We start from the raw sequence: 15,085 nt of genomic DNA, 5'->3' as shown, positions 1-15,085 counted from the left end.
TCAGGGGTTTGTGCGAGGATCGACCGCAGCAGAGGGGTTGAATCTGGTGTGTGCTGTTTGTTTATTCCTTTCGGTAAGGACTGGGCAGAGACATGTGCCTGATTACAACAGCCTGTGTCTCGATAAAAAAAGACAGCGCCGAGCCTACAGCTGGCTGGTTCATGTGGATTATTTGGGTAGGACAGGCAGAAGAGGCTATGCTTGATCACAGGGAGTCTGTGCACCTCGCAGATGGTGTTTTGAAACAGTATCTGCCAGTTTGCTGCAACCACAGTTGCATGTAGGTATTGCCAGTTGTTGGAGGAATGTTTTCCTTTCAGGCTTTTTCTACGTGGTCGTACCCCACTGCTGGTATGTTTGCTGATCCCCTGGCTGTAACGAGGAAGTGGGCACTGTTTGCTCAAAGCACAGGGCTAAGAGGATTTATATGGTTGAAATATGGGCAAATTAATTTGCATAGATAACAACTGAGGACTGTGAAAGGTCAATTTAACCCTTTAAACCTAAAATTTGATTTGCATGCATTATGTTTCTTGGAATGCGGTCTTCATTAGAAATATCACAGTAATTCATTAATTTGAAAAACTGCATTCTGCCTAATGTGGCTCCACTGACATTTTCCTCGTGTTTGTTTGAGACTCTCCTTCTTGTGCAGTTTTCTAAATCTGTCCTTTATTAAGATATTTAATTGTACTGAAGTGACACCATCCCATCAGTTTTGATCCTTGTGTGTATCATTGGGGATATTAGCAAACAGTATCGGAATTCCTAGAGCAGAGGTTTTTGAGAAACCTATTAAGCCTTTGGCATTTAAATTACTTAATCTACCTGCTGGTTAAAATTTCATGTATCTTTAATCAAAATGGCACGCGCTGCACTCAAGAATGTGTGCCCTTATCGATGCTTGTGAAGCTTTACCATTGAATAGACATTTAATTTCCAGCATTCCCTTAGAGCAATAGCAAGCAAGAAGTGTGTTTTAATGTCAGCTCTGAGTGTTAGAAAACCTTGCACTTGGATACAGAGAATACACTAACAGCTGTGACTGGGAGCATGTGCCAGAATGGAGATACTTGAACAGATCTGACACTTGGCTATTTTTGACACCCATCTGCACTTTTTTACTCTCCTCTAGGATGAACTGCCTCTCAATCTGTTCGCAGCATATTTTAGCCCTTTAATATTGTGGTGTTGGGTTTTTTCAAATGGGCATTATTAGCCATCTGGGGCAGATTTTGTATTTTAAAAGTAAGCACATTATGTACAGAAGATTAAAAGGATGTGTATTTTTATGTAATCTGATATTATGTCAGTGCCTTTTGTGTGTGTGTGAAGTCTTGATTTCAGAAGCTTCCCTTCACAGTAGTTCTGACATCCACAGTCCTCCTTATTTTGGAGAAGGAACAGGAAGTAATAAAAGCGGGCTCTGGTTTATGTGTAGCGATAACACTTCTACACGGAATACATTTGCTCTTCAAAGACCAACCCTTCGTACTGCTCTTACGGTGACTGGCCGCTCACCTTCTCATTTCCCAGCCACTGCAAGCCAGGGCAGAAAGGCTTGCTAATGTGAAACACTGCAAAAGCCATCGAGATCTCTGCTAAGGCATTGCTGCGACTCAGAGAAAAGTCCATCGGAAGCTAATCCTGTTAACGGGAAGCTCCGGTAACCAAGTTAACCGTGCCGTCCTTGTGTTCGGGGGCTCGAGGAAGTGCTTATCTCTAAATAATTGGTGTTGGAGGAACGGTGTTCAAATCTAATCCCATGTACTGGTTTGTTTGATTACTGTGTCTTTTTTTCTTTTTTTATAACTGTTTATTCTGGACTTTATTTACGAAACATTACAAATCTATCAGTCATTTTACAGGACTTTCAAAGAACAGATGTTGGCCTACAAAATGCTTTATTATTGCCCATGGCGGTGTTCAGCATGGTTTCCTTAAAAGGACAATCAGTGATCACAGTCATTGTAGCCCAGAAATAATGCTGTTCTTTCAGAAGATGGCCTGGTATTAGGTCAGACCACCCTTTCTTTACTTCTGCTCTCCAGATGTGACTGCTACTTTTTTTTTTCTTTTTTTTTAAGTTCGTGTTTCAAAAAAAAAAAAAGGGTTTGTTTTCAAAATCTGGTTTTACTTAAGATATCTCCATCCTGGAGCACATTTCATAAATTGCCCACATATTTTTCTTAGCAGAGAACTTAACTGGCTGTAATTTTTAACACATGGCCACATCATGTGATATTTTCAAAACATTTGCACATAGCTTTAAGAAGGTCCCAGCAGAAATGATCCATCATCTCACAGCCAGCCTGTTTCTTAACAGCATATCTGCATTTTCCATTTAGCAGAGCTATATATTATTAGCTTACATTTTGGGTAGTAAAACAGTGCATTGCTGATTGTAAAACATGAACTTTATTATCTGCTGAAAATTGATTTGGCATTTATAGCCACTGTGTACTAGACTGGCTTTCTGGTTTTAACATTAGTGCTTGCAAGTGATGATTTGTTTAAAGAACAGAAACAAAATTGCCATGGACATAACTGCCAGTGTCCTAGTAACTGAACATTGGGATTATCCACCTGTTTTTTAAATACATGCTTCTAAATGCTGTTATACAGCAAAAGTCTCCTAACAGTCCATTAACTGACTTGTTCAGTTTTAAGTTGCAGTTGCTCTGCTGTTATATTAGGACAATTCTGTGTCTTATAAAACAAGTTTCCTGCCAAACAGGGAAAATGTGTCTGGAAATATTCAAGTCTGAGTGTTAACCTTGCATCATTATTCCAATCATCCTACATAATTACTTTATCTTCTTTAGGATTCAGATAGAAGCTCCTTCCTTTGGAGAACTGTGGGTCATGAGGTTCCTCAGGTACACGCTGTAGGTTTCAGGACACAACGTTACAATGACTGCTTTTCAAAGCATTAAAGTTGCTTCTTCCTTCCTGGTAGCAATAAATTCCAAAGTCTGGGTGGCATTACTGCACTTATTTCAACCCAAGGAGCTATGAACCACATCTTGCTGCATATGGGTGGAAAGTAACAAATGCATTGTGGGATGCAGATTATACTGCAGAAAGAGCAGTAATAGATATGTTTTTAAGCAGTGTCCCAAACGGTCTTTTTCTGTGAAGATTTAGTGATTCTGAAATGAGACCCTTACTTAGCTGGTTCTTCCTTGGTGTGTGCACAGCTTTTAGTGACAACTGGTTTGAGGACTTTTGACTGCATAATAATACATAATTGCCAATTAAGACGTAGTCACCATAGGTTGGTAATCAATGTGATCTGTGTATATGCATTTTTTTAATTAATAAAAGACTTGAATACCAGCTTGGGATAAAATAAATTCTAGAATGGTGTGATGTGCATATTTGAAATAAATGGAGAAGTTGATTCATGTAAGAGTAGAAGGGGACATGATACGTGGTCATCTGTGAGAGGATTACGTATGCCCCTACCAGTTCTCTGGTTGGTTTGCTGCATCCTTTTGTTGTCAAACTACACACAAAATCAGCTGCAACTTGGTCTTTTACTACCAGATCAGACTAAAGCTAAGTGCAAAAGAAGACTTCTGCACTTGAAGCAGTGGTTGAGTTCAAAATGCCTTTGAGTTGCATGCCTTTGGACTCCTCTCAGCTCTCTCCTAATCCCAGCTGCATAGCTGTTGCAGCTCTGAAGACTCCCAAGCACACAGAGGTGCATCTGTGCATGCTAAGATCTGTCTCAGTGCTGTAGGGTTAAGCAGTGCCGAGTTCATGCCTGTGTCTTGCTGGAATGGAAGCATTTCTATATCTGGGTTGTTTAAACAGTTGGATCTGGTAGGTAATCTGGGAGAATGTCCAATGCCTATTTAGAAACCCTGGTCGCTTCACAAGTGCAGGCTTATTTAATGTTCCCAGAAATGGGCGTGGTGTCAAATGGAGCAGAGGGTGAGTGATGCTGGGGTGAGTAGAGATTAAATTGGGAAATCCATAGGTCCAGCAACGCTTGGATCTTCTCTTGTACACAGACACAGGTTAGCCATGTCGGGCCTCTTGGCAAGGACAGTCTCATTCAGCGTAGTGCCATATCACTCCACTTATACGTGGTTAATCTTGAGGCTGGTGAAGCCCTTGCTGTGTTGTGCCACGCTATGTGTTCACTGGCTCAGCTCTCCACGAGCTCAGCTGTCTGCACTGCATTGCATTCTGCAATGTGTGGGACTAAATAGAGGTTATTCCCATCCCAGAGAAGCTGCTCTTAGCTGGTAGCTTTTTCCTGACAAAGGAGCGCACTGTAGGCCTAAACTTGAACAAGCAGGAGGAAGATTTGAATTTATGGCTTTTACTTCTACAGTGAGGCTTCCAGTGAAAAGGCAGATGAATTAAATCAGAAATCACCTTTTTCATCTCTTAAACCTGTTTATCCTACTGAAGGTGAGGATGTGCACGTTTTTCTTGAGGAGGGAATACAGCTGTGGGTCCCACATCTCCAAATTACTGAGGCTCATGACATGCCAGGACGAAAGCATCGTACCCCCCAGGATCTCTCTGTCAGTGAGATGTGGAGGCAGCTGCCAGTTAAATGTAACTGACTTTATATTCTGCATCTCACGAGCTGTCACAGCTACCTGACAGGAAGGTGGAGAGAGAGAGATGGAGTCAGACTGTTAGAGGTGTGCAGAGATAGGATGAGAAGCAACGGGCACAAGGAAAAGGCCGTGATAAAATCCAAAGCAGGATGTGAGGATGGTTGGACATTAAAGGAGGCTCTACAGAGAGGTGCTGGTATTTCCGTTACCTTAGCTGTTGAAAATTCTGTTGGCAACTGATCCTTTGGGTAGAGGGGCTCCAACATGCTGCTTGCCTGAGGCCCCTTCAGCCTGTGTGTTACCCTCTGCTCCTGCCAGGCATTTCCCTTCAGCTGCTTTGGAAATCCAGCCTGAGGTACTTGGCCCTTTGCACTATAGGGAAGGGCACAGGTGCTGCGTTTGTGTTCTGTTTTAGGAGGGAATTTCAGCATTATTGAGCTTCTGGCCAGCAACAGTGAATTATTTATCAAGCCAGTTCCTACATCATCGCTTGGTCTGTAGCTTACAGAACAAACTTTGCCTTGTGTACTGCTGGGGAGCCGGTCTGTTGGGCGCAATGTGGGCTAACAGGGTGTACCTCCTTAACCCCATGTATTTTGTGGAGCTGTGCTTGCACAGAGTAGAGCTGGATTTATTTCCCCATCATGTGTTTTTTTTTTTCCTATTTTTTTTCCCTCCTAGCAGTTTCTTCTCTGTCAACTGTTAGTGGTAGTGTGTGTTGCCTCACTGTGAGCACTAACTGCAAAAAAACTTGATGGAACAAGATGGTAGAAACCTTGGGATTTGAGAAGGGTCTATGGCCAGCAGTGTGGTTCTACTGGCATATCACAGGGAGTCACCTCCTGGGTCTGTCCTGGAGGCACAGAGCACTTGGCAGTGATGCTCTTGCAGCTGGTTTAGGACTGCAGCGTCCACAGAGACACTGAGCTGATCCAGGTTCTAAAAATCTCTGCCCAAATTCCTATGGCATGAAGCTACAGCCTTGCTTGAGCTTTTCCATGGTGTTGCGTAATGCATTGTGTATTTATTTCTACTTCTTAAAAATAACTTAATCTTCTTGCTCTTGGGATCTGGCAATCTTGTAAAATTTTCATGAGGAATAGTAGTACCCACACATCCACATTAATTTAAATTATCCAGCTATTTCAGTATTAATGTGGATATATGTTCTGGACCAGTGTCTGCAACTTTAATCTCCTTTTAAATGGATACAAAGCCTTAACTCAAAGGTGGCAGGAAATCTTTCTGAAGTTCGAAAGGAAATGTCGTAAGCAGTAGATGCAGTTATTACGAGTGCTGCTCATATGGTTCTCATTCATTATGGACGTGGAAACAGGCTGTAACGAGCTCTGCAGCAGTTTTGCATATTGACAATACTGAGCTGACAAAGACTGAAAGAGCTGTGGCAACAGAACAGCGAGGGGAATCAGTATTGATCATGTCTGGGAGGAGAGGCTGAGGAATAAGGAAGAAAAAATGTATTTTGGTAACCCTTGGAGTGTTCTGTAAGTTCATGCAGATTTGGTGTAGGGTCAAGACTCTATCATTCTTGATTAAAAAAAGGGTTTTGCTCTAATGAATTGAGATTTGAGGAAGTGGGATTTGCATATTTTTAACTGCTTTCCAGCGAGGTTTGAAATGATGATTCAAGAAGCAGGAATGTGTTTTAGCTTTTGAAGTCCATTGCCCTTTACAACTTACTGGTACATCTTTTCTCTTTTGGGGGTTAATGCAGTATTCTGTCACCTGCAAGCCATTCCCAAAGCATGTCTATGATTTAACTTCATTCCTTTTCAGTTCTAATGCTTTACTGGACTTCTCTGTACTTGCTTGTAGCCCACTTCTCCCATCTCTCCTTTGCATTTCGGGTGCAGGTTATTATAGTCCCTCCTTATCTTTGATTATTGTCCTGATGCTGGTTCCACTGTCTTATTCTGCTCCTGATTGGACACTACCTCCTGTTAAAGGAGTGAGCTCCCAGAATAGTGACCCTCCTTAGAGTGTCATAGAGGGTCTTCTCCCTCCATTCAGGGCATTGTACCGCGAGTCATTGGAACACCCATGGCTCAAACAGTCTTTCTGCCACAAGACTACAGTTTGGGAAATGTACATACACTTATATCATACAAAAATTCAGCCATTATTTGATTCTTGCTTTTAAACTGTGCATTCAAAGTACATTTTGGTGTCCCTTTCAAGCCAGAGCAGTAAATATATATACACCATCCTGGATTTTCACTGTAGCTGTTTTATAATCCAAATGACTGCCATCTCCTATGACTTCCTTTTGTGTTATTTCCCAGTATCATTCCCTGAATTTTTAAGAGAATCTTACTTTAAAGGATTTTGTGCCTTACAGAGCACCAGACGCATCATTTGTGGTTAGCAAATACAAATTAACATTTATTGTTTTAATTTTATTTTTCCAGTCCATTTCACCACATAATTGTTGATTGCATAATTATATCTGCTAACTTTGCACGCAGTTGTTTGTGTTCTAGTTAGGAGAAAGTTTACTAACCGAAGTTTCAAAGAGGTAATTTTCTGTAGATGGTGTTACTGTTTCTCCCAGCTACTTTCTTTGCTTGGAACCGTATGAGTACACTGTTTTTGACTTCTTAAACTATTTACAAGAAGATCTTTTAAAAACAGGGATGCTATAATTCCTTTCTCCTGAGAAGGAATTCAAAACTTATCAGTTTTGAGGGTACACCCTGAGAAATACTGAGTGAACCGTAAGGACTTGGAGAGTTAGTAGTACCGTAAAGAAGGCTGAAAGATGCTCATTAAAGGAACTTTGATTATGTCTGTAAAATAAAGGGCATAATTAGATGTCCAGCAAGGTCAGAAAATGCTGGCATTGAATAGTTCTGCAATACCTGCAACAGTTTATCCTGTCTTTGGACTTGGTGTTTTTAATTTCTTTGCTGGTAGAGGGAGGACAGTAATAAAACTTGGTTTGTAGAATTCAGGTGGTCCATATTGACTACATTCATCCTTCCACTGAGCTGTAGGAAGTCCTTGCTGCAGGGTTCTGAAAAAGGTAGCTTCTCCAAATTGCATTCATGCTAGTTCTTGGCAGTAATTATTTTACACTGAAATCACTACTAGACTTCATTGCATCTTCAGGAACAAAAGCAAAGTCCTTTGGATTTTTTTTTTAAATCTATGAGTGTGTATTTTACTTTTCTCAGTTCTTGTTGATAACTGTGAACACTTTTTTTTCAAACTTACAAATGGAGAAGCAGGACTTCTTTGCAAATTCTGTTAGAATTCCGGTCTCTGTTAAAATGAAAAGTATATTGAAGAATACTTTTCTTGTTTTGTTAATTTACCTACGTCTCTCTTTACACTATTCTCTGTGCTTGTAAAAGCAAACTTGTATTTGGGTTTTCTATATTTAATAAGAATGACTACTGTGCAGGTGATGGATCTGTGTATGAAACTTCCACTGAGAGCTTGGTACGAGAGCAGAGTCCTTGGGGTGCGTGTAGCAAGTCCTTTGCTGTCCAAAGGGTTGTCAGTGGCACCGTTGTTCCTTGTGCTCTGCAGGCTGCCTTGACCTGACAGAGCCACGTCCTGTGCCATAAGCGCTAGGCTTGCATGTCGGCTTCGTCCTCTGACATGTCAATTGTGTGAGCAGTAATTTCCAATTCCTTTCATTTTGAGGAAGGAAAGCAGTGATACTCGATTTTCAGAGAGTGGCAGAAACAGGGTTTTTTAGCTTATGCTGCCTTTAAGTTTTTGCTTCAAACCACTCTTCAGAGTCTGTAAAAGCTCTGAAGATAAAAATAGTACCTACATGTCAGATATTGACCAGCATTCCTCCACAGAGCCACAGGAGAAATGATAACCTCTCTCCTTAATTAACTTTTGTGTTCCTTCAGGAAGAGCTTTGTGGGTGTTGCTGAATAACTTGCTTTTTGTTGAAGGAATACAGAAAAGCATGATATCTCGATTTGATCCCGACACCAGCAAACATGATTGCACAGTTCTGTCTGGGGCACTGGTTCAAGGCAGTCTTGAAAGAACGAACGTCTATTACTTAATCACAAGGAATGCTTAATAGTTTTGTCACAAGTGTTTTTCTTTTTGGAGGCTGTAAGTGTTTTTGCTGTCTTGCCACACCAGATACAGAAGACATGCCGTGATGAATTACCCAATGGGGATTCTGCTGCAGAAACTGATGCTTGCTAAATCAAAATCAAAGCCTTCTTTTGTCTCCTTTGGTCATTACAGAAAGCTGCTGGATTTTAAACATATCTGCTTCTAAGGATGGGATATGCACATACTGTTGCGTGCAATTGCTGGCTTTTGAAAGGCTTTTTGCCACAAAATAATATGATTATGCAGATGTTCTGATACTGTTCTTTAAAACAGTTGATTGCAGATCTGATCATGAAAGATGATCAGCAGCTAGGATATATCATCATCTTCGGATCCAAACAGGTTCCTTTGGGAGTTAGCTGTACTGTTTCAGTATGTTGTAATTAAATTGAGTGCTGTTTAGGTGTCAGAAATTACTTTATAATGCAGGATAATGGTCTTAAATAGACTTATTTGCAGAGTGCAAATCATAATCTAGGAAGTTTCCCTTCAAAGCTATATATTAAGAAAGAAAACAAGCGCCCCAATTGCAGCAGGAAGAGAAAAAAAAATGAAAGAAAAGGTTGATTTCTGATCAGGCCCCTAAACATCCTTACATTAGAGTTAATTTGGACTTAATACATTTTAGAGTAATGCATTATTTGTGAATTCCGCTTGTAAAGTGCTCTGTTTGAAATACTATTAAAGAAAAAAGGCACTGATTGTTTTGTTTTAGTTAGGATTGGATGGATGGGGGGATATCCCTCTCAGTCAGTCCTTTAGTACTTGGAAAAACTCCTATACGTGTAACAAATACTCAGGTGCCTGGCTCTTGTGAGGTTTCGAGCAACATTAATTCCCAGAAAAGTTTGTGAGAGTTGTGAGTGCTCAGCATCTTGCAGAATTAGACTAATGAGAAGAATGAGAAGGGTAATGTTGCTAGGAAAATAATGGATTTATATGCATAGTGAGAGCTGTTTGTAAATCAGCAGGTGGTTTCTAAAATATCAGAAATTAGCAAACTGTTTACTGATGTGATTTCTTTCAGAAAAACAAACATGTTTAAAAACACTCGAATGTTAAAACTTCAAATGAGAAAAGCTGATTTTCATTTTGTCAGCCATCTTTTTACGCGTGGTTTGAATGCTCACATTTTTCAGACTCAAGGACCTCATTTTATCTTTTTTTTTTAATAAGGATCATACACACAGGTAAAAGTGGTAAAATGGGTAAAAAAAGTCACAGAATGTCAGGTGTCTAGTAAAAAATAAATAAAAATAAAAATCCAGTTAAAAAAATAAAAAGCAATTTGCATGTGTGCCAAGTTTTGTACACTGCTTTAAAATACAGCCCTGACCCATACCCCTAACTAGCTGTTGAATTGTGTGCAGCTTCTCTGGAAAGGTTTCAGGTGTGGTGGAAGAAGGAGTGAGCTCAAAGACCTTTAATCCAGTTTCTCCTCTCTTACTGAGTTTCACAGCAAATCTCACCTGCCGCCCCTGCCCCCCAGTTCTTTCACCAGTTGTATGGATGGGGAAATATGTGCTGTGCTATATACATAATTTAAAACAATTGTGCTAGCTTTAAGCCCAAAGTCTTTCTTCATCTATTATTTATCTCATGATGTTACCTTTTGTACTCCATCCCCTTCAGTAAGCACAGCCTGACATGTCTCGTGGCCTTTACCTTCCACCATAAAAAAGATGGAAAAGCCGCTCGGCACCACCTGGAGAAGATGAGGCAGCCCTGGAGAACTGGGCTGTAGGAGCAGGTGACTGATGCAGAGAAATGTGCCAGTCTGGGGACGCAGCTGAAGGATTGTAGTGGGGAAGGGGGAGGGGAAAGGGAGAAAAAAAGAGCAGGAACATTAATACATCTTCCTGAGGTTTGATGGGACATATACTGCCTACTGTTCCATCTGGTGCTTATGATAGCATGGCATATTAGCATGCTGCAAGTTCATAATGTATTCAGGGCGAGAAAACACCACTTGCATACCAATTGAGGCGTCCTCTTTCTCAGAGCTGCCTTTGAATTTCAATGATGTTTATGCCTTCTAAGCCATGACTGAGCTGAGCGTTTCCGCTCTTAGAGGAATAGCAGCAGTGAGGGACTCACTGCTCGTGTGGGTTTTCTTTCTCTTCTCTTTATATTTTTCTCCATTTTTAAAAAAAATTCATTTCTTCCTGCTCTCTCCTCCAAATTTATTTTGTGCTGGAAGTTTAAAGGCAGGCTGAGATTTTGGACTAGTTAATTATGTCACTAATGTTAATATTCACTTTTGTTTTAAGGTTTGAGTCTATTGTCTTTTTGCTAATCTGCTAATGCTGAACGTACTTTTTAGTGACATTTTGATGAAATTACTCTAAAAGCAGTGTCATGAAGCATTTAAAAATAGCACATTACAATTCTGCTTTATATTCAGATTGCCCGTGTTGCTAAATTAAGAACAAACAATACCCTGAATTCCGCATTTCACGGCAAATTATTTGCGCCCTGCCTCTTCAAAGGTTCCGTTTTAACTTGGTGTGTGCTGCTATAATAGGAGAAGGATCTGAAGCAGAGCAGGCATGTCAGTCTTTGTTGGATTGTGGTCTTTCTATTGATCCCCTTGCAGGAACTGTGTGTATATGTTCATTCTATTTCTCCCTGTCCTGTTCTCCTTGAAATTCCGCAAAGATTGACGCTTGTCGGGTGACAATCTAAAAACCGCACTGTAGAACCTCTTTGAGTGCACATCTTGTTTCTGAACTTGTCAAAGATTGTGATCCCTTTATGTCCCAGTGTTGTGAAACTCTCGGCAGTCCTCCTTCTAGCAGTCTTCGGAAGTGTGAAGTTTACACACAAGGAAGGATATTTGATGTGGGATTTTCAGGGTTCTGGAGTAATATCAGGATACTCATCCCATTTACCTCTCTTGGTTATCATACTGCTAAACTGCTTCAGATGTTTGGAAAGTTTTACCCCCCAAAAATAGACCCTACTTTGCTACTCAGGAGGGCAGAATAGTAAGGCAGTATCTCTGGTGCATACCTGTGTAATGAATGTGTGTGGTATCTGGTCCTCTACCTGCACAGCTGGGCTCCTGCCCAGAACCAACTGTGGTTTGAGGCTTTAGCTTAATCTTTAAAGTGTGCGAATGTAAGGTTAATATAACTTCAATCAGAATGGACTAGGTAGCACTTTGAACTCCTTCACTCTAATTTAGTCTTAATCCACTCGATTACTAGAAAAGATCTTCCCATAGTTCTGATCCTTTCTTTCTTTCTTTTCATTTTTATAAATATATGTTTTCAGGCAGTCGTTTAGCCACTCTTGCATAGATAAGAAATGAAAAATATATTAGTCATCTTGACAAAGAACAAACTGACTTCATCCTATTCACTCAGTATCTGTTGTCTGATGGTTTAAGAACATTCCTTGTTTATTGATAGTGCATTTAGACCTAGATACTAATGTCTTGGCTTAAATGCTAATTATTTTTTTTTCTTAATACATTCAGAAAGGCTAATGTTACTGAATAGGAATGTGGAGGAGGTAATGTGGGTAATTCAAGCAAGTTTAGTCAGCACTTACAAGATTCTTGAAATGTTTCTTGATGTCCTACAGAACTGTTAACATCTGCACAGCTTGTGAGAAGAGTCACATTTATTACAGCTGTATGCTAGCTAGAATGTGAAAGAAAAGGAGGGATCAGAGTTAAGAATGAAGCAGCTGGTTTTCAGTACAGAGATTTATCATTTTACTGTCATTACAGACCAACTAAACTCTGCTTGGACTCTTTTGCTTCAGCTGCTGCGACATGGCAGGTTGAAGGCTTGGGAATAGCTATCAGTAGATACAGTCCAACAACACACACGTGGTTTAAAAGAAAGTAAAGCTTTTATATAAATAATCACAAGTGAAGTTCAGCATTACTAGTTGTTCCAGTATGACATAACATGATGCAGAGCATGTGTTTAAAGTCTACCTTTGAAATGGCAGAAAAAAAAGAGAGAGAGATTGTTTTTAACAGTAAGACAAATGAATGAGATCCCAGGCCTGACTGAACCATGTGGTGGTACCTCAGTGTGCTGGCTTTACCTGCTGTTATCTCTCTTTTTGTGCTCGAAGAAAAGGTGAGAAAAGGATAAACAGTATCAAAATCCTGTCTTCTGTTTCACTCACAAAAATGACATATATATTTCCAGGATCAATTTTTTCTTTCTTTTTTTTTTTTTTGTCCAAATTTTCTTCATCCTCTGTTCCTCCATTTCCTTCTGAGCCATTGAGACAGACTCAAGCCCAAGCTACGACAATTTCGTAGCTATTTGTTAGTTGTAACAATCTTCATTCTGTTTCAATTAAGATCAAAGATTTTTATAGCTTTGTTTTTCATTTATCTATTTGATGTGCATGAAAGCTAGTATTTCTTTTGTTCCCTCTGGTTACTGTAGCTTGGTATGCTTGCTCTTACCTTTGTGCCCTAAATGTTTTAAGGGAGCCTGTTCCGATTTTGCTCAGTTAACTTCTTTATACTATGCCTAAGCCTTTCACAGTATGAGTGCCAGGATCTTTTCCTGTACCTCATGCTGTTGCTCAACAACTGAGGAAACTGCACATCTGTATTCCTGTTCTTTACAGCTCTCCCTAAATAGTGGTTCTGAATCCTTTCCTAATATATTCCAGTATGAAACCTGTTGTGTGTTTGGTTATATTGCAAACGTGAACAGCTGCCCATTGATAAACAGATACTGGGTCCAATAAGGAGCTTTGTGATGAAGAACATCCTGTTGTGAGAACTCTCTAAGAGTTGGATGAGGTATATCTATTTACTCACACTTTCAATTTCATACTGTGATCTATAGCAGATGTCCACTTCAGTAACCTTCTTTGCTTTTTATCCTTCTGTCTAACCTTAGACTTTTCACTGGTACAGTCATCATCACTTAATTATAGCATATGGCACTGTAAGAGCACTAACGTATAATTACTGTCTCCTCTTCTTCCATTCTCCTGATACCACGGCACAGGCAAAGCAAATGTTTTAACATTTCAATTATGAAATTCACTGCATTTGATCCAGCAGTGCTCACCACTTCATGCATTCTGCAGAGGTGGCTTTAGTTTCTAAAAGTTTATTTCCACTTAGTCTCGTGGAAACACATTTTATCTTAATTTTGGGTAGGCTGTTGGCATTGGAACAGAATTACGTGCAAAACTGAGTAGCTCTGTAAGTCAGAGCCCATAATCACCTTTGGAAATGACCTGTTAAGTTTCTAATAGGTAATTTGTATGCACAGTTACTGAAGCTACTTGCTCTGTTGCAATAATTATGAAAAAGATAATGGATAGGAACTCATTTGGGAACAAGTATTCTTGTTAACTGTTTTACATTTCATCCAGGTACTCTGATTTTCCTTCCCCCCCCCTTTCATAATTTGGAATTTGCCTTGAATTGTTGTTGCAGTTCAGTGATCTTTTATTCCTTCATACATATCCAAAACAGTTTAAAGCTTTCTAGGCAACTACTGATGTATTTTACATAATTTATTCCAAGTGGAAGCCATAAAGAAACATGTCCTCACAGGAGGTTTCAGTGAAGTCAGTATCTTTCCATGCTTTTGAACTGGTTATGCCACTGGGATTTAGCTTTCTTACTAGGCATTTGGTGCCAGAAGGATGTTTTATAAAGGTCTGTATGAGCTGCCCTAGTATTTATTATTTCTGCCCTGTTTACCATTTTACCTGCTTAACTGATGATAGATTAGGAAAAAAAAATCTCAGGTTTTGCTCAGTTATCTGTGTTTTGATGCAAGAAGGAAATGATGTTGATTTTTGGTGAAGCATTTTCAAATTCATGTATTATGGCATGGCTGTAGTTGTCCAGTGTGGGTTTCTATACCTGGACACAGTGTGTGTGACTGTAGGCCTGCAGTTGTCTGATGTGCTGCTTGCTGTGTTTCAGTTGTTGGGCATTTCCTATAAAAAGCCACCTTCAAAATAGGACTAAGTGTATATCTAGAGGTGTATGTGTATGTAAAAGAGGGGTAGGAGAAGGCATCTGGCTTTTTGGCTGGAGCATAGATATATGGGAGTAGGAGGCACTGAAACTATTCTTCTGTTGCAGCCAGTACAAAAAAGGTCATCCTTGAAAATTTGCTTTTAATTGGCTTTTTTTCTTTTTTGAGGAAACAATGTCAATAGGCGAAATTTAGAGAAAATGCTCAACGTTTCTGCATGCGCTGCAGAAGAGTATATACTGATGTATACATACACAGTATCATAACTTTCTCTTTATGTATTGCATGGTTGAGGTTAACTTTCATATGGTAATGGAAATAACTTTTCTTTAAGTATCTTCCTTCTACTTTGTGAGTACCTTACCATTTGTGTTTAGTTTTCAGCACAGAATCGGTCTGCTCATGGCACCATATCGG

The 15,085-nt window shown here is 39.8% G+C and overlaps 1 protein-coding gene across 6 annotated transcripts in view; it reads left to right on the top strand.

The window, feature by feature from the left end:
* RUNX1T1 (RUNX1 translocation partner 1) overlaps window positions 1-15,085 on the top strand; it is a 110,082-nt gene that overhangs the window by 34,557 nt on the left and 60,440 nt on the right. Inside the window, exon 1 of one of the 6 annotated variants that reach the window (XM_021387798.1) lies at window positions 4,804-4,935. The exons of the other annotated variants lie outside the window; for them this stretch is intronic. The gene's annotated coding sequence lies outside the window, so the exon portion shown is untranslated. Of the gene's footprint in view, window positions 1-4,803; window positions 4,936-15,085 lie in introns of those variants that run through there. 6 annotated transcript variants of the gene reach the window in all.

Source organism: Numida meleagris, chromosome 2 (assembly GCF_002078875.1).
Source record: "Numida meleagris isolate 19003 breed g44 Domestic line chromosome 2, NumMel1.0, whole genome shotgun sequence".
In the NCBI taxonomy this organism is placed as follows: Eukaryota; Metazoa; Chordata; class Aves; order Galliformes; family Numididae; genus Numida; species Numida meleagris.
This window is presented reverse-complemented; position numbering and strand designations above follow the sequence as displayed.